The sequence below is a fragment of the Phyllobates terribilis genome, unplaced genomic scaffold, assembly GCF_046119375.1.
Source record: "Phyllobates terribilis strain yellow unplaced genomic scaffold, ASM4611937v1 Scaffold_160__1_contigs__length_4322635, whole genome shotgun sequence".
Classification (NCBI taxonomy): domain Eukaryota; kingdom Metazoa; phylum Chordata; class Amphibia; order Anura; family Dendrobatidae; genus Phyllobates; species Phyllobates terribilis.
In genome coordinates this window covers 195,323-215,473 of record NW_027362920.1, presented here as the reverse complement: position 1 = coordinate 215,473, position 20,151 = coordinate 195,323, and positions in this window count along the sequence as shown.

Here is a 20,151-nt window from a genome sequence, read left to right as displayed (position 1 = left end):
GAGGTGACTGGAGGATAAGACACGATGTAACAGCAGAATAGTGAGTGCATCTCTGAAGGTGAACGGAGGATAAGACCTGATGTAACAACAGAATAGTGACAGCAGCTCTGGAGGTGACTGGAGGATAAGACCTGATGTAACATCAGAATAGTGACTGCAGCTCTGGAGGTGAGTGGAGGATAAGACCTGATTTAACAGCAGAATAGTGACTGCAGCTCTGGAGGTGGCTGGAGGATAAGACACGATGTAACAGCAGAATAGTGACTGCAGCTCTGTATGTGACTGGAGGATAAGACACGATGTAACGGCAGAATAGTGACTGCAGCTCTGGAGGAGACTGGAGGATAAGACATGATGTAACAGCAGAATAGTGAGTGCAGCTCTGGAGGTGGCTGGAGGATAAGACATGATTTAACAGCAGAATAGTGAGTGCAGCTCTGGAGGTGACTGGAGGATAAGACACGATGTAACAGCAGAATAGTGACTGCAGCTCTGGAGGTAACTGGAAGATAAGACCTGATGTAACAGCAGAATAGTGACAGCAGCTCTGGAGGTGACTGGAGGATAAGACATGATGTAACAGCAGAATAGTGACTGCAGCTCTGGAGGTGAGTGGAGGATAAGACCTGATGTAACAGCAGAATAGTGACTGCAGCTCTGGAGGTGACTGGAGGATAGGACACGATGTAACAGCAGAATAGTGAGTGCAGCTCTGGAGGTGACTGGAGGATAAGACATGATGTAACAGCAGAATAGTGACTGCAGCTCTGTTGATGAGTGGAGGATAAGACCTGATGTAACAGCAGAATAGTGACTGCAGCTCTGGAGGTGGCTGGAGGAAAAGACATGATGTAACAGCAGAATAGTGACTGCATCTCTGGAGGTGAATGGAGGATAAGACCTGATGTAACAGCAGAATAGTGACAGCAGCTCTGGAGGTGACTGGAGGAAAAGACATGATGTAACAGCAGAATAGTGAGTGCAGCTCTGGAGGTGAGTGGAGAATAAGACCTGATGTAACAGCAGAATAGTGACTGCAGCTCTGGAGGTGGCTGGAGGATAAGACACGATGTAACAGCAGAATAGTGACTGCAGCTCTGGAGGTGACTGGAGGATAAGACACGATGTAACGGCAGAATAGTGACTGCAGCTCTGGACGTGATTGGAGGATAAGACATGATGTAACAGCAGAATAGTGAGTGCAGCTCTGGAGGTGGCTGGAGGATAAGACATGATGTAACAGCAGAACAGTGACTGCAGCTCTGGAGGTGACTGAAGGATAAGACATGAAATAACAGCAGAATAGTGAGTGCAGCTCTGGAGTTGACTGGACGATAAGATACGATGTAACAGCAGAATAGAGAGTGCAGCTCTTGAGGTGATTGGAGGTATATAGATGATGTAACAGCAGAATAGTGACTGCAGCTCTGGAGGTGACTGGAGGATAAGACAGGATGTAACAGCAGAATAGTGACTGCAGCTCTGGAGGTGACTGGAGGATAAGACAGGATGTAACAGCAGAATGGTGAATTCAGCTCTGGAGGATAATACACGATGTAACAGTAGAATAGTGACTGTAGCTCTGGAGGTCGCTGGAGGATAATAGATGATGTAACAGCAGAATAGTAACTGTAGCTCTGGAGGTGACTGGAGGATAAGACATGATGTAACAGCAGAATAGTGAGTGCAGCTCTGGAGGTGACTGGAGGATAAGACATGATGTAACAGCAGAATAGTGACAGGAGCTCTGGAGGTAACTGGAGTATAAGACACGATGTAACAGCAGAATAGTGAGTGCAGCTCTGGAGGTGACTGGAGGATAAGACACGATGTAACAGCAGAATAGTCAGTGCAGCTCTGCAGGTGACTGGTAGATAGGACATGAGGTAACAGCAGAATAGTGAGTGCAGCTCTGGAGGTGACTGGAGGATAAGACATGATGTAACAGCAAAATAGTGAGTGCAGTTCTTGAGGTGACTGGAGGATAAGACACAATGTAACAGCAGAAAAGTGAGTGCAGCTCTTGAGGTGACTGGAGGATAAGACATGAAGTAACAGCATAATAGTGAGTGCAGCTCTGGAGGTGACTGGAGGATAAGACATGATGTAACAGCAGAATAGTGACTGCAGCTCTGGAGATGAGTGGAGGATAAGACATGAAGTAACAGCATAATAGTGAGTGCAGCTCTGGAGGTGACTGGAGGACAAGACACGATGTAACAGCAGAATAGTGACTGCAGCTCATGAGGTGACTGGAGGATAAGACATGATGTAACAGCAGAATAGTCAGTGCATCTCTTGAGGTGACTGGAGGATAAGACCTGATGTAACAACAGAATAGTGACAGCAGCTCTGGAGGTGACTGGAGGATAAGACCTGATGTAACATCAGAATAGTGACTGCAGCTCTGGAGGTGAGTGGAGGATAAGACCTGATGTAACAGCAGAATAGTGACTGCAGCTCTGGAGGTGGCTGGAGGATAAGACACGATGTAACAGCAGAATAGTGACTGCAGCTCTGGATGTGACTGGAGGATAAGACACGATGTAACGGCAGAATAGTGACTGCAGCTCTGGAGGAGACTGGAGGATAAGACATGATGTAACAGCAGAATAGTGAGTGCAGCTCTGGAGGTGACTGGAGGATAAGACATGATGTAACAGTGGAATAGTGATTGCAGCTCTGGAGGTGACAGGAGGATAAGACACGATGTAACAGCAGAATAATGATTGCAGCTCTGGAGGTGACTGGAGGATAAGATCTGATGTAACAACAGAATACTGACTGCAGCTCTGGAGGTAACTGGAAGATAAGACATGACTTAACAGCAGAATGGTGAGTGCAGCTCTGTAGGTGACTGGAGGATAAGACATGATGTAACAGCAGAATGGTGAATTCAGCTCTGGAGGTAACTGGAGGATAAGACACGATTTAACAGTAGAATAGTGAGTGCATCTCTGGAGGTGAATGGAGGATAAGACCTGATGTAACAGTGGAATAGTGATTGCAGCTCTGGAGGTGACAGGAGGATAAGACACGATGTAACAGCAGAATAATGATTGCAGCTCTGGAGGTGGCTGGAGGATAAGACACCATGTAACAGAGAATAGTGAGTGCATCTCTGGAGGTGAATGGAGGATAAGACCTGATGTAACAGCAGAATAGTGACAGCAGCTCTGGAGGTGACTGGAGGATAAGACATGATGTAACAGCAGAATAGTGACTGCAGCTCACGAGGTGAGTGGAGGATAAGACCTGATGTGACAGCAGAATAGTGACTGCAGCTCTGGAGGTGGCTGGAGGATAAGACACCATGTAACAGCAGAATAGTGACTGCAGCTCTGGAGGTGACTGGAGGAGAAGACACGATGTAACGGCAGAATAGTGACTGCAGCTCTGGAGGTGACTGGAGGATAAGACATGATGTAATAGCCGAATAATGATAGCCGCTCTGGAGGTGACTAGAGGATAAGACCTGATGTAACAGCAGAATAGTGACTGCAGCTCTGGAGGTGGCTGGAGGATAATACACTATGTAACAGCAGAATAGTGTAGCTCTGAAGGTGACTGGAGGATAACACATGATGTAACAGCAGAATGGTGACTTCAGCTCTGGAGGTGACAGGAGGATAAGACCTGATGTAACAGCAGAATAGTGACTACAGCTCAGGAGGTGACTGGAGGATAAGACACAATGTAACAGCAGAATGATGAGTGCAGCTCTGGAGGATAAGAGGCGATGTAACAGCAGAATAGTGAGGGCACATCTGGAGGTGACTGGAGGATAAGACCTGATGTAACAGCAGAATAGTGAGTGCAGATCTGGAGGTGACTGGAGGATAAGACCTGATGTAACAGCAGAATAGTGACGCAGCTCTGGAGGTGACTGGAGGATAAGACACGATGTAACAGCAGAATAGTGAGTGCAGCTCTGGAGGTGACTGGCGGATAAAACATGATGTAACAGCAGAATAGTGAGTGCCGCTCTGGAGGTGACTGGAGGATAAGACACGATGTAACAGCAGAATAGTGAGAGCAGCTCTGGAGGTGACTGGAGTATAAGACGTGATGTAACAGCAGAATAGTGAGTGCAGCTCTGGAGGTGACTGGAGGAAAAATCATGATGTAACAGCAGAATAGTGAGTGCAGCTCTGGAGGTGACTGGAGGATAAGATACGATGTAACAGCAGAATAGTGAGTGCAGCTATGGAGGTGACTGGAGGATAAGACGTGATGTAACAGCAGAATATAGACTGCAGCTCTGGAGATGACTGGAGTATAAGACACGATGTAACAGCAGAATAGTGACTGAAGCTCTGGAGGTGACTGGAGGATAAGATACGATGTAACAAAATAATAGTGAGTGCAGCTCTTGACGTGACTGAAGGATAAGACACGATGTAACAGCAGAATAGTGACTGCAGCTCTGGAGGTGTCTGGAGGATAAGACACGATGTAACAGCAGAATAGTGAGTGCAGCTCTGGAGGTGAACGGAGGATAAGACACGATGTAACAGCAGAATAGTGACTGCAGCTCTGGAGGTGACTGGAGGATAAGACATGAAGTAACAGCATAATAGTGAGTGCAGCTCTGGAGGTGACTGGAGGACAAGACACGATGTAACAGCAGAATAGTGACTGCAGCTCATGAGGTGACTGGAGGATAAGACATTATGTAACAGCAGAATAGTGACTGCAGCTCTTGAGGTGACTGGAGGATAAGACACGATGTAACAGCAGAATAGTGACTGCAGCTCTGGAGGTGACTGGAGGATAAGACAAGATGTAACAGCAGAATAGTGAGTGCATCTCTGGAGGTGAACGGAGGATAAGACCTGATGTAACATCAGAATAGTGACTGCAGCTCTGGAGGTGAGTGGAGGATAAGACCTAATGTAACAGCAGAATAGTGACTGCAGCTATGGAGGTGGCTGGAGGATAAGACACGATGTAACAGCAGAATAGTGACTGCAGCTCTGGAGGTGACTGGAGGATAAGACACGATGTAACGGCAGAATAGTGACTGCAGCTCTGGAGGAGACTGGAGGATAAGACATGATTTAACAGCAGAATAGTGAGTGCAGCTCTGGAGGTGGCTGGAGGATAAGACATGATTTAACAGCAGAATAGTGAGTGCAGCTCTGGAGTTGACTGGAGGATAAGATACGATGTAACAGCAGAATAGTGAGTGCAGCTCTGGAGGTGACTGGAGGATAAGACATGATGTAACAGTGGAATAGTGATTGCAGCTCTGGAGGTAACAGGAGGATAAGACACGATGTAACAGCAGAATAATGATTGCAGCTCTGGAGGTGACTGGAGGATAAGACCTGATGTAACAGTAGAATAGTGACTGCAGCTCTGGAGGTGAGTGGAAGATAAGACATGATTTAACAGCAGAATGGTGAGTGCAGCTCTGTAGGTGACTGGAGGATAAGACATGATGTAACAGCAGAATGATGAATTCAGCTCTGGAGGTAACTGGAGGATAAGACCTGATGTAACAGCAGAATAGTGACAGCAGCTCTGGAGGTGACTGGAGGATAAGACATGATGTAACAGCAGAATAGTGACTGCAGCTCTGGAGGTGAGTGGAGGATAAGACCTGATGTAACAGCAGAATAGTGACTGCAGCTCTGGAGGTGACTGGAGGATAAGACATGATGTAACAGCAGAATAGTGAGTGCAGTTCTGGAGGTGGCTGGAGGATAAGACATGATGTAACAGCAGAACAGTGACTGCAGCTCTGGAGGTGACTGAAGGATAAAACATGAAGTAACAGCAGAATGGTGAGTGCAGCTCTGGAGTTGACTGGACGATAAGATACGATGTAACAGCAGAATAGAGAGTGCAGCTCTTGAGGTGACTGGAGGAATTTAGATGATGTAACAGCAGAATAGTGACTGCAGCTCTGGAGGTGACTGGAGGATAAGACAGGATGTAACAGTAGAATAGTGATTGCAGCTCTGGAGGTGACAGGAGGATAAGACACGATGTAACAGAAGAATAATGATTGCAGCTCTGGAGGTGACTAGAGGATAAGACCTGATGTAACAGCAGAATAGTGACTGCAGCTCTGGAGGTGACTGGAAGATAAGACATGATGTAACAGCAGAATGGTGAATTCAGCTCTGGAGGTAACTGGAGGATAATACACGATGTAACAGTAGAATAGTGACTGTAGCTCTGGAGGTGGCTGGAGGATAATAGATGATGTAACAGCAGAATAGTGACTGCAGTTCTGGAGGTGACAGGAGGATAAGACATGATGTAACAGCAGAATAGTGAGTGCAGCTCTGGAGGTGACTGGAGGATAATACACTATGTAACAGCAGAATAGTTAGTGTAGCTCTGGAGGTGACTGGAGGATAAGACATGATGTAACAGCAGAATGGTGACTTCAGCTCTGGAGGTGACAGGAGGATAAGACACGATGAAACAGCAGAATAGTGACTACAGCTCAGGAGGTGACTGGAGGATAAGACACGATGAAACAGCAGATTAGTGACTGCAGCTCTGGAGGTGGCTGGAGGATAAGAAATGATGTAACAGCAGAAGAGAGACTACAGCTCTGGAGGTGGCTGGAGGATAAGACATGATGTAACAGCAGAATAGTGACTACAGCTCTGGAGGTGACTGGAGGATAAGACACAATGTAACAGCAGAATGATGAGTGCAGCTCTGGAGGTGACTGGAGGATAAGAGGCGATGTAACAGCAGAATAGTGAGTGCATATCTGGAGGTGACTGGAGGATAAGGCCTGATGTAACAGCAGAATAGTGAGTGCAGATCTGGAGGTGACTGGAGGATAAGACCTGATGTAACAGCAGAATAGTGACGCAGCTCTGGAGGTGACTGGAGGATAAGACACGATGTAACAGCAGAATAGTGACTGCAGCTCTGGAGGTGACTGGAGGATAAGACGTGATGTAAAAGCAGAATAGTGAGTGCAGCTCTGGAGGTGACTGGAGGATAAAACATGATGTAACAGCAGAATAGAGAGTGCAGCTCTGAAGGTGACTGGAGGATAAGACATGATTTATCAGCAGAATAGTGAGTGCAGCTCTGGAGCTGGCTGGAGGATAAGACATGATTTATCAGCAGAATAGTGAGTGCAGCTCTGGAGTTGACTGGAGGATAAGATACGATGTAACAGCAGAATAGTGAGTGCAGCTCTGGAGGTGACTGGAGGATAAGACATGATGTAACAGTGGAATAGTGATTGCAGCTCTGGAGGTAACAGGAGGATAAGACACGATGTAACAGCAGAATAATGATTGCATCTCTGGAGGTGACTGGAGGATAAGACCTGATGTAACAGTAGAATAGTGACTGCAGCTCTGGAGGTGAGTGGAAGATAAGACATGATTTAACAGCAGAATGGTGAGTGCAGCTCTGTAGGTGACTGGAGGATAAGACATGAAGTAACAGCAGAATGATGAATTCAGCTCTGGAGGTAACTGGAGGATAAGACATGATGTAACAGCAGAATAGTGAGTCCATCTCTGGAGGTGAATGGAGGATAAGACCTGATGTAACAGCAGAATAGTGACAGCAGCTCTGGAGGTGACTGGAGGATAAGACATGATGTAACAGCAGAATAGTGACTGCAGCTCTGGAGGTGAGTGGAGGATAAGACCTGATGTAACAGCAGAATAGTGACTGCAGCTCTGGAGGTGACTGGAGGATAAGACATGATGTAACAGCAGAATAGTGAGTGCAGTTCTGGAGGTGGCTGGAGGATAAGACATGATGTAACAGCAGAACAGTGACTGCAGCTCTGGAGGTGACTGAAGGATAAAACATGAAGTAACAGCAGAATAGTGAGTGCAGCTCTGGAGTTGACTGGACGATAAGATACGATGTAACAGCAGAATAGAGAGTGCAGCTCTTGAGGTGACTGGAGGAATTTAGATGATGTAACAGCAGAATAGTGACTGCAGCTCTGGAGGTGACTGGAGGATAAGACAGGATGTAACAGTAGAATAGTGATTGCAGCTCTGGAGGTGACAGGAGGATAAGACACGATGTAACAGAAGAATAATGATTGCAGCTCTGGAGGTGACTAGAGGATAAGACCTGATGTAACAGCAGAATAGTGACTGCAGCTCTGGAGGTGACTGGAAGATAAGACATGATGTAACAGCAGAATGGTGAATTCAGCTCTGGAGGTAACTGGAGGATAATACACGATGTAACAGTAGAATAGTGACTGTAGCTCTGGAGGTGGCTGGAGGATAATAGATGATGTAACAGCAGAATAGTGACTGCAGCTCTGGAGGTGACAGGAGGATAAGACATGATGTAACAGCAGAATAGTGAGTGCAGCTCTGGAGGTGACTGGAGGATAATACACTATGTAACAGCAGAATAGTTAGTGTAGCTCTGGAGGTGACTGGAGGATAAGACATGATGTAACAGCAGAATGGTGACTTCAGCTCTGGAGGTGACAGGAGGATAAGACACGATGAAACAGCAGAATAGTGACTACAGCTCAGGAGGTGACTGGAGGATAAGACACGATGAAACAGCAGATTAGTGACTGCAGCTCTGGAGGTGGCTGGAGGATAAGAAATGATGTAACAGCAGAAAAGAGACTACAGCTCTGGAGGTGGCTGGAGGATAAGACATGATGTAACAGCAGAATAGTGACTACAGCTCTGGAGGTGACTGGAGGATAAGACACAATGTAACAGCAGAATGATGAGTGCAGCTCTGGAGGTGACTGGAGGATAAGAGGCGATGTAACAGCAGAATAGTGAGTGCATATCTGGAGGTGACTGGAGGATAAGGCCTGATGTAACAGCAGAATAGTGAGTGCAGATCTGGAGGTGACTGGAGGATAAGACCTGATGTAACAGCAGAATAGTGACGCAGCTCTGGAGGTGACTGGAGGATAAGACACGATGTAACAGCAGAATAGTGACTGCAGCTCTGGAGGTGACTGGAGGATAAGACGTGATGTAAAAGCAGAATAGTGAGTGCAGCTCTGGAGGTGACTGGAGGATAAAACATGATGTAACAGCAGAATAGAGAGTGCAGCTCTGAAGGTGACTGGAGGATAAGACATGATTTATCAGCAGAATAGTGAGTGCAGCTCTGGAGCTGGCTGGAGGATAAGACATGATTTATCAGCAGAATAGTGAGTGCAGCTCTGGAGTTGACTGGAGGATAAGATACGATGTAACAGCAGAATAGTGAGTGCAGCTCTGGAGGTGACTGGAGGATAAGACATGATGTAACAGTGGAATAGTGATTGCAGCTCTGGAGGTAACAGGAGGATAAGACACGATGTAACAGCAGAATAATGATTGCATCTCTGGAGGTGACTGGAGGATAAGACCTGATGTAACAGTAGAATAGTGACTGCAGCTCTGGAGGTGAGTGGAAGATAAGACATGATTTAACAGCAGAATGGTGAGTGCAGCTCTGTAGGTGACTGGAGGATAAGACATGAAGTAACAGCAGAATGATGAATTCAGCTCTGGAGGTAACTGGAGGATAAGACATGATGTAACAGCAGAATAGTGAGTCCATCTCTGGAGGTGAATGGAGGATAAGACCTGATGTAACAGCAGAATAGTGACAGCAGCTCTGGAGGTGACTGGAGGATAAGACATGATGTAACAGCAGAATAGTGACTGCAGCTCTGGAGGTGAGTGGAGGATAAGACCTGATGTAACAGCAGAATAGTGACTGCAGCTCTGGAGGTGACTGGAGGATAAGACATGATGTAACAGCAGAATAGTGAGTGCAGTTCTGGAGTTGGCTGGAGGATAAGACATGATGTAACAGCAGAACAGTGACTGCAGCTCTGGAGGTGACTGAAGGATAAAACATGAAGTAACAGCAGAATAGTGAGTGCAGCTCTGGAGTTGACTGGACGATAAGATACGATGTAACAGCAGAATAGAGAGTGCAGCTCTTGAGGTGACTGGAGGAATATAGATGATGTAACAGCAGAATAGTGACTGCAGCTCTGGAGGTGACTGGAGGATAAGACAGGATGTAACAGTAGAATAGTGATTGCAGCTCTGGAGGTGACAGGAGGATAAGACACGATGTAACAGAAGAATAATGATTGCAGCTCTGGAGGTGACTAGAGGATAAGACCTGATGTAACAGCAGAATAGTGACTGCAGCTCTGGAGGTGATTGGAAGATAAGACATGATGTAACAGCAGAATGGTGAATTCAGCTCTGGAGGTAACTGGAGGATAATACACGATGTAACAGTAGAATAGTGACTGTAGCTCTGGAGGTGGCTGGAGGATAATAGATGATGTAACAGCAGAATAGTGACTGCAGCTCTGGAGGTGACAGGAGGATAAGACATGATGTAACAGCAGAATAGTGAGTGCAGCTCTGGAGGTGACTGGAGGATAATACACTATGTAACAGCAGAATAGTTAGTGTAGCTCTGGAGGTGACTGGAGGATAAGACATGATGTAACAGCAGAATGGTGACTTCAGCTCTGGAGGTGACAGGAGGATAAGACACGATGAAACAGCAGAATAGTGACTACAGCTCAGGAGGTGACTGGAGGATAAGACACGATGAAACAGCAGATTAGTGACTGCAGCTCTGGAGGTGGCTGGAGGATAAGAAATGATGTAACAGCAGAAAAGAGACTACAGCTCTGGAGGTGGCTGGAGGATAAGACATGATGTAACAGCAGAATAGTGACTACAGCTCTGGAGGTGACTGGAGGATAAGACACAATGTAACAGCAGAATGATGAGTGCAGCTCTGGAGGTGACTGGAGGATAAGAGGCGATGTAACAGCAGAATAGTGAGTGCATATGTGGAGGTGACTGGAGGATAAGGCCTGATGTAACAGCAGAATAGTGAGTGCAGATCTGGAGGTGACTGGAGGATAAGACCTGATGTAACAGCAGAATAGTGACGCAGCTCTGGAGGTGACTGGAGGATAAGACACGATGTAACAGCAGAATAGTGAGAGCAGCTCTGAAGGTGACTGGAGGATAAGACGTGATGTAAAAGCAGAATAGTGAGTGCAGCTCTGGAGGTGACTGGAGGATAAAACATGATGTAACAGCAGAATAGAGAGTGCAGCTCTGAAGGTGACTGGAGGATATGACATGATGTAACAGCAGAATAGTGACTGCAGCTCTGGAGGTGACTGAAGGATATGATACGATGTAACAGCAGAATAGTGAGTGCAGCTATGGAGGTGACTGGAGGATAAGACGTGATGTAACAGCAGAATATAGACTGCAGCTCTGGAGATGACTGGAGTATAAGACACGATGTAACAGCACAATATTGACTGCAGATCTGGAGGTGACTGGAGGATAAGATACGATGTAACAAAATAATAGTGAGTTCAGCTCTTGACGTGACTGAAGGATAAGACATGATGTAACAACAGAATAGTGTCTGCAGCTCTGGAGGTGTCTGGAGGATAAGACACGATGTAACAGCAGAATAGTGAGTGCAGCTCTGGAGGTGAACGGAGGATAAGACATGATGTAACAGCAGAATAGTGACTGCAGCTCTGGAGGTGACTGGAGGATAAGACACGATGTAACAGCAGAATAGAGACTGGAGCTCTGGAGATGACTGGAGTATAAGACACGATGTAACAGTAGAATAGTGACTGCAGCTCTGGAGGTGAATGGAGGATAAGATACGATGTAACAAAATAATATTGAGTGCAGCTCTTGAGGTGACTGGAGGATAAGACACGATGTAACAGCAGAATAGTGAGTGCAGCTCTGGAGATGAACGGAGGATAAGACACGATGTAACAGCAGAATAGTGACTGCAGCTCTGGAGGTGACTGGAGGATAAGATACGATGTAACAGCAGAATAGAGACTGGAGATCTGGAGATGACTGGAGTATACAACACGATGTAACAGCAGAATAGTGACTGCAGCTGTGGAGGTGAATGGAGGATAAGATACGATGTAACAAAATAATATTGAGTGCAGCTCTTGAGGTGACTGGAGGATAAGACACGATGTAACAGCAGAATAGTGAGTGCAGCTCTGGAGGTGTCTGGAGGATAAGACACGATGTAACAGCAGAATAGTGAGTGCAGCTCTGGAGGTGAACGGAGGATAAGACACGATGTAACAGCAGAATAGTGACTGCAGCTCTGGAGGTGACTGGAGGATAAGACATGAAGTAACAGTATAATAGTGAGTGCAGCTCTGGAGGTGACTGGAGGACAAGACACGATGTAACAGCAGAATAGTGACTGCAGCTCTGGAGGTGACTGGAGGATAAGACAAGATGTAACAGCAGAATAGTGAGTGCATCTCTGGAGGTGAACGGAGGATAAGACCTGATGTAACATCAGAATAGTGACTGCAGCTCTGGAGGTGAGTGGAGGATAAGACCTAATGTAACAGCAGAATAGTGACTGCAGCTCTGGAGGTGGCTGGAGGATAAGACACGATGTAACAGCAGACTAGTGACTGCAGCTCTGGAGGTGACTGGAGGATAAGACACGATGTAACGGCAGAATAGTGACTGCAGCTCTGGAGGAGACTGGAGGATAAGACATGATTTAACAGCAGAATAGTGAGTGCAGCTCTGGAGGTGGCTGGAGGATAAGACATGATTTAACAGCAGAATAGTGAGTGCAGCTCTGGAGGTGACTGGAGGATAAGACCTGATGTAACAGTAGAATAGTGACTGCAGCTCTGGAGGTGAGTGGAAGATAAGACATGATTTAACAGCAGAATGGTGAGTGCAGCTCTGTAGGTGACTGGAGGATAAGACATGATGTAACAGCAGAATGATGAATTCAGCTCTGGAGGTAACTGGAGGATAAGACACGATGTAACAGTAGAATAGTGAGTCCATCTCTGGAGGTGAATGGAGGATAAGACCTGATGTAACAGCAGAATAGTGACAGCAGCTCTGGAGGTGACTGGAGGATAAGACATGATGTAACAGCAGAATAGTGACTGCAGCTCTGGAGGTGAGTGGAGGATAAGACCTGATGTAACAGCAGAATAGTGACTGCAGCTCTGGAGGTGACTGGAGGATAAGACATGATGTAACAGCAGAATAGTGACTGCAGCTCTGGAGGTGACTGGAGGATAAGACATGATGTAACAGCAGAATAGTGACTGCAGTTCTGGAGGTGGCTGGAGGATAAGACATGATGTAACAGCAGAACAGTGACTGCAACTCTGGAGGTGACTGAAGGATAAAACATGAAGTAACAGCAGAATAGTGAGTGCAGCTCTGGAGTTGACTGGACGATAAGATACGATGTAACAGCAGAATAGAGAGTGCAGCTCTTGAGGTGACTGGAGGAATATAGATGATGTAACAGCAGAATAGTGACTGCAGCTCTGGAGGTGACTGGAGGATAAGACAGGATGTAACAGTAGAATAGTGATTGCAGCTCTGGAGGTGACAGGAGGATAAGACACGATGTAACAGAAGAATAATGATTGCAGCTCTGGAGGTGACTAGAGGATAAGACCTGATGTAACAGCAGAATAGTGACTGCAGCTCTGGAGGTGACTGGAAGATAAGACATGATGTAAAAGCAGAATGGTGAATTCAGCTCTGGAGGTAACTGGAGGATAATACACGATGTAACAGTAGAATAGTGACTGTAGCTCTGGAGGTGGCTGGAGGATAATAGATGATGTAACAGCAGAATAGTGACTGCAGCTCTGGAGGTGACAGGAGGATAAGACATGATGTAACAGCAGAATAGTGAGTGCAGCTCTGGAGGTGACTGGAGGATAATACACTATGTAACAGCAGAATAGTTAGTGTAGCTCTGGAGGTGACTGGAGGATAAGACATGATGTAACAGCAGAATGGTGACTTCAGCTCTGGAGGTGACAGGAGGATAAGACAGGATGAAACAGCAGAATAGTGACTACAGCTCAGGAGGTGACTGGAGGATAAGACACGATGAAACAGCAGATTAGTGACTGCAGCTCTGGAGGTGGCTGGAGGATAAGAAATGATGTAACAGCAGAAAAGAGACTACAGCTCTGGAGGTGGCTGGAGGATAAGACATGATGTAACAGCAGAATAGTGACTACAGCTCTGGAGGTGACTGGAGGATAAGACACAATGTAACAGCAGAATGATGAGTGCAGCTCTGGAGGTGACTGGAGGATAAGAGGCGATGTAACAGCAGAATAGTGAGTGCATATCTGGAGGTAACTGGAGGATAAGGCCTGATGTAACAGCAGAATAGTGAGCGCAGATCTGGAGGTGACTGGAGGATAAGACCTGATGTAACAGCAGAATAGTGACGCAGCTCTGGAGGTGACTGGAGGATAAGACACGATGTAACAGCAGAATAGTGAGAGCAGCTCTGGAGGTGACTGGAGGATAAGACGTGATGTAAAAGCAGAATAGTGAGTGCAGCTCTGGAGGTGACTGGAGGATAAAACATGATGTAACAGCAGAATAGAGAGTGCAGCTCTGGAGGTGACTGGAGGATATGACATGATGTAACAGCAGAATAGTGACTGTAGCTCTGGAGGTGACTGGAGGATAAGATACGATGTAACAGCAGAATAGTGAGTGCAGCTATGGAGGTGACTGGAGGATAAGACGTGATGTAACAGCAGAATATAGACTGCAGCTCTGGAGATGACTGGAGTATAAGACACGATGTAACAGCACAATATTGACTGCAGCTCTGGAGGTGACTGGAGGATAAGATACGATGTAACAAAATAATAGTGAGTTCAGCTCTTGACGTGACTGAAGGATAAGACACGATATAACAGCAGAATAGTGACTGCAGCTCTGGAGGTGTCTGGAGGATAAGACACGATGTAACAGCAGAATAGTGAGTGCAGCTCTGGAAGTGAACGGAGGATAAGACACGATGTAACAGCAGAATAGTGATTGCAGCTCTGGAGGTGACTGGAGGATAAGACATGATGTAACAACAGAATAGTGTCTGCAGCTCTGGAGGTGTCTGGAGGATAAGACACGATGTAACAGCAGAATAGTGAGTGCAGCTCTGGAGGTGAAGGGAGTATAAGACACGATGTAACAGCAGAATAGTGACTGCAGCTCTGGAGGTGACTGGAGGATAAGACACGATGTAACAGCAGAATAGTGAGTGCAGCTCTGGAGGTGAACGGAGGATAAGACATGATGTAACAGCAGAATAGTGACTGCAGCTCTGGAGGTGACTGGAGGATAAGACACGATGTAACAGCAGAATAGAGACTGGAGCTCTGGAGATGACTGGAGTATAAGACACGATGTAACAGTAGAATAGTGACTGCAGCTCTGGAGGTGAATGGAGGATAAGATACGATGTAACAAAATAATATTGAGTGCAGCTCTTGAGGTGACTGGAGGATAAGACACGATGTAACAGCAGAATAGTGAGTGCAGCTCTGGAGGTGAACGGAGGATAAGACACGATGTAACAGCAGAATAGTGACTGCAGCTCTGGAGGTGACTGGAGGATAAGATACGATGTAACAGCAGAATAGAGACTGGAGCTCTGGAGATGACTGGAGTATACAACACGATGTAACAGCAGAATAGTGAGTGCAGCTCTTGAGGTGACTGGAGGATAAGACACAATGTAACAGCAGAATAGTGAGTGCAGTTCTGGAGGTGTCTGGAGGATAAGACACGATGTAACAGCAGAATAGTGAGTGCAGATCTGGAGGTGACTGGAGGATAAGACACGATGTAACAGCAGAATAGTGTCTGCAGCTCTGGAGGTGTCTGGAGGATAAGACACGATGTAACAGCAGAATAGTGAGTGCAGCTCTGGAGGTGGCTGGAGGATAAGACACGATGTAACAGCAGAATAGTGTCTGCAGCTCTGGAGGTGTCTGGAGGATATGACACGATGTAACAGCAGAATAGTGAGTGCAGCTCTGGAGGTGGCTGGAGGATAAGACACGATGTAACAGCAGAACAGTGACTGCAGCTCTGGAGGTGACTGGAGGATAAGACACGATGTAACAGCAGAATAGGGAGTGCAGATCTGGAGGTGACTGGAGGATAAGAACTGATGTAACAGCAGAATAGAGACGCAGCTCTGGAGGTGACTGGAGGATAAGACACGATGTAACAGCAGAATAGTGTCTGCAGCTCTGGAGGTGACTGGAGCATAAGACCTGATGTAACAGCAGAACAGAGACGCAGCTCTGGAGGTGACTGGAGGATAAGACACGATGTAACAGCAGAATAGTGTCTGCAGCTCTGGAGGTGTCTGGAGGATAAGATACGATGTAGCAGCAGAATAGTGACTGCAGCTCTGGAGGTGACTGGAGGATAAGACACGATGTAACAGCAGAATAGTGATTGCAGCTCTGGAGGTGACTGGAGGATAAGACACGATGTAACAGCAGAATAGTGTCTGCAGCTCTGGAGGTGTCTGGAGGATAAGATACGATGTAACAAAATAATAGTGAGTGCAGCTCTTGAGGTGACTGGAGGATAAGACACGATGTAACAGCAGAATAGTGACTGCAGCTCTGGAGGTGAATGGAGGATAAGATACGATGTAACAAAATAATAGTGAGTGCAGCTCTTGAGGTGACTGGAGGATAAGACACGATGTAACAGCAGAATAGTGAGTGCAGATCTGGAGGTGACTGGAGGATAAGACCTGATGTAACAGCAGTATAGAGACGCAGCTCTGGAGGTGACTGGAGGATAATACACGATGTAACAGCAGAATAGTGTCTGCAGCTCTGGAGGTGTCTGGAGGATAAGACACGATGTAACAGCAGAATAGTGACTGCAGCTCTGGAGGTGAACGGAGGATAAGACACGATGTAACAGCAGAATAATGACTGCAGCTCTGGAGGTGACTGGAGGATAAGACACGATGTAACAGCAGAATAGTGAGTGCAGATCTGGAGGTGACTGGAGGATAAGACACGATGTAACAGCAGAATAGTGTCTGCAGCTCTGGAGGTGTCTGGAGGATAAGACACGATGTAACAGCAGAATAGTGAGTGCAGCTCTGGAGGTGGCTGGAGGATAAGACACGATGTAACAGCAGAATAGTGTCTGCAGCTCTGGAGGTGTCTGGAGGATATGACACGATGTAACAGCAGAATAGTGAGTGCAGCTCTGGAGGTGGCTGGAGGATAAGACACGATGTAACAGCAGAACAGTGACTGCAGCTCTGGAGGTGACTGGAGGATAAGACACGATGTAACAGCAGAATAGGGAGTGCAGATCTGGAGGTGACTGGAGGATAAGAACTGATGTAACAGCAGAATAGAGACGCAGCTCTGGAGGTGACTGGAGGATAAGATACGATGTAACAGCAGAATAGTGTCTGCAGCTCTGGAGGTGACTGGAGGATAAGACCTGATGTAACAGCAGAACAGAGACGCAGCTCTGGAGGTGACTGGAGGATAAGACACGATGTAACAGCAGAATAGTGTCTGCAGCTCTGGAGGTGTCTGGAGGATAAGATACGATGTAGCAGCAGAATAGTGACTGCAGCTCTGGAGGTGACTGGAGGATAAGACACGATGTAACAGCAGAATAGTGATTGCAGCTCTGGAGGTGACTGGAGGATAAGACACGATGTAACAGCAGAATAGTGTCTGGAGGATAAGATACGATGTAACAAAATAATAGTGAGTGCAGCTCTTGAGGTGACTGGAGGATAAGACACGATGTAACAGCAGAATAGTGACTGCAGCTCTGGAGGTGAATGGAGGATAAGATACGATGTAACAAAATAATAGTGAGTGCAGCTCTTGAGGTGACTGGAGGATAAGACACGATGTAACAGCAGAATAGTGAGTGCAGCTCTGGAGGTGTCTGGAGGATAAGACACGATGTAACAGCAGAATAGTGAGTGCAGATCTGGAGGTGACTGGAGGATAAGACCTGATGTAACAGCAGTATAGAGACGCAGCTCTGGAGGTGACTGGAGGATAATACACGATGTAACAGCAGAATAGTGTCTGCAGCTCTGGAGGTGTCTGGAGGATAAGACACGATGTAACAGCAGAATAGTGACTGCAGCTCTGGAGGTGAACGGAGGATAAGACACGATGTAACAGCAGAATAATGACTGCAGCTCTGGAGGTGACTGGAGGATAAGACACGATGTAACAGCAGAATAGAGACTGGAGCTCTGGAGATGACTGGAGTATAAGACACGATGTAACAGCAGAATAGTGACTGCAGCTCTGGAGGTGAATGGAGGATAAGATACGATGTAACAAAATAATAGTGAGTGCAGCTCTTGAGGTGACTGGAGGATAAGACACGATGTAACAGCAGAATAGTGAGTGCAGCTCTGGAGGTGTCTGGAGGATAAGACACGATGTAACAGCAGAATAGTGAGTGCAGATCTGGAGGTGACTGGAGGATAAGACGTGATGTAACAGCAGAATATAGACTGCAGCTCTTGAGGTGACTGGAGGATAAGACACGATGTAACAGCAGAATAGTGTCTGCAGCTCTGGAGGTGTCGGGAGTATAAGACACGATGTAACAGCAGAATAGTGAGTGCAGCTCTGGAAGTGACAGGAGGATGAGACACGATGAAACAGCAGAATAGTGACTACAGCTCAGGAGGTGACTGGAGGATAAGACACGATGAAACAGCAGAATAGTGACTGCAGCTCTGGAGGTGGCTGGAGGATAAGAAATGATGTAACAGCAGAAAAGAGACTACAGCTCTGGAGGTGGCTGGAGGATAAGACATGATGTAACAGCAGAATAGTGACTACAGCTCTGGAGGTGACTGGAGGATAAGACAAAATGTAACAGCAGAATGATGAGTGCAGCTCTGGAGGTGACTGGAGGATAAGAGGCGATGTAACAGCAGAATAGTGAGTGCAGATCTGGAGGTGACTGGGGGATAAGACCTGATGTAACAGCAGAATAGTGACGCAGCTCTGGAGGTGACTGGAGGATAAGACACGATGTAACAGCAGAATAGTGAGAGCAGCTCTGGAGGTGACTGGAGGAGAAGACGTGATGTAACAGCAGAATAGTGGGTGCAGCTCTGGAGGTGACTGGAGGATAAAACATGATGTAACAGCAGAATAGAGAGTGCAGCTCTGGAGGTGACTGGAGGATATGACATGATGTAACAGCAGAATAGTGACTGCAGCTCTGGAGGTGACTGGAGGATAAGATACGATGTAACAGCAGAATAGTGAGTGCAGCTATGGAGGTGACTGGAGGATAAGACGTGATGTAACAGCAGAATATAGACTGCAGCTCTGGAGATGACTGGAGTATAAGACACGATGTAACAGCAGAATAGTGAGTGCAGCTCTGGAGGTGACTGGAGGATAAGATACGATGTAACAAAATAATAGTGAGTTCAGCTCTTGACGTGACTGAAGGATAAGACACGATGTAACAGCAGAATAGTGACTGCAGCTCTGGAGGTGTCTGGAGGATAAGACACGATGTAACAGCAGAATATTGAGTGCAGCTCTGGAAGTGAACGGAGGATAAGACACGATGTAACAGCAGAATAGTGATTGCAGCTCTGGAGGTGACTGGAGGATAAGACACGATGTAACAACAGAATAGTGTCTGCAGCTCTGGAGGTGTCTGGAGGATAAGACACGATGTAACAGCAGAATAGTGAGTGCAGCTCTGGAGGTGAACAGAGGATAAGATACGATGTAACAGCAGAATAGTGACTGCAGCTCTGCAGGTGACTGGAGGATAAGACACGATGTAACAGCAGAATAGAGACAGGAGCTCTGGAGATCACTGGAGTATAAGACACGATGTAACAGCAGAATAGTGACTGCAGCTCTGGAGGTGAATGGAGGATAAGATACGATGTAACAAAATAATATTGAGTGCAGCTCTTGAGGTGAGTGGAGGATAAGACACGATGTAACAGCAGAATAGTGAGTGCAGCTCTGGAGGTGAACGGAGGATAAGACACGATGTAACAGCAGAATAGAGACTGGAGCTCTGGAGGTGAATGGAGGATAAGATACGATGTAACAAAATAATATTGAGTGCAGCTCTTGAGGTGACTGGAGGATAAGACACGATGTAACAGCAGAATAGTGAGTGCAGCTCTGGACGTGTCTGGAGGATAAGACACGATGTAACAGCAGAATAGTGAGTGCAGATCTGGAGGTGACTGGAGGATAAGACACGATGTAACAGCAGAATAGTGTCTGCAGCTCTGGAGGTGTCTGGAAGATAAGAC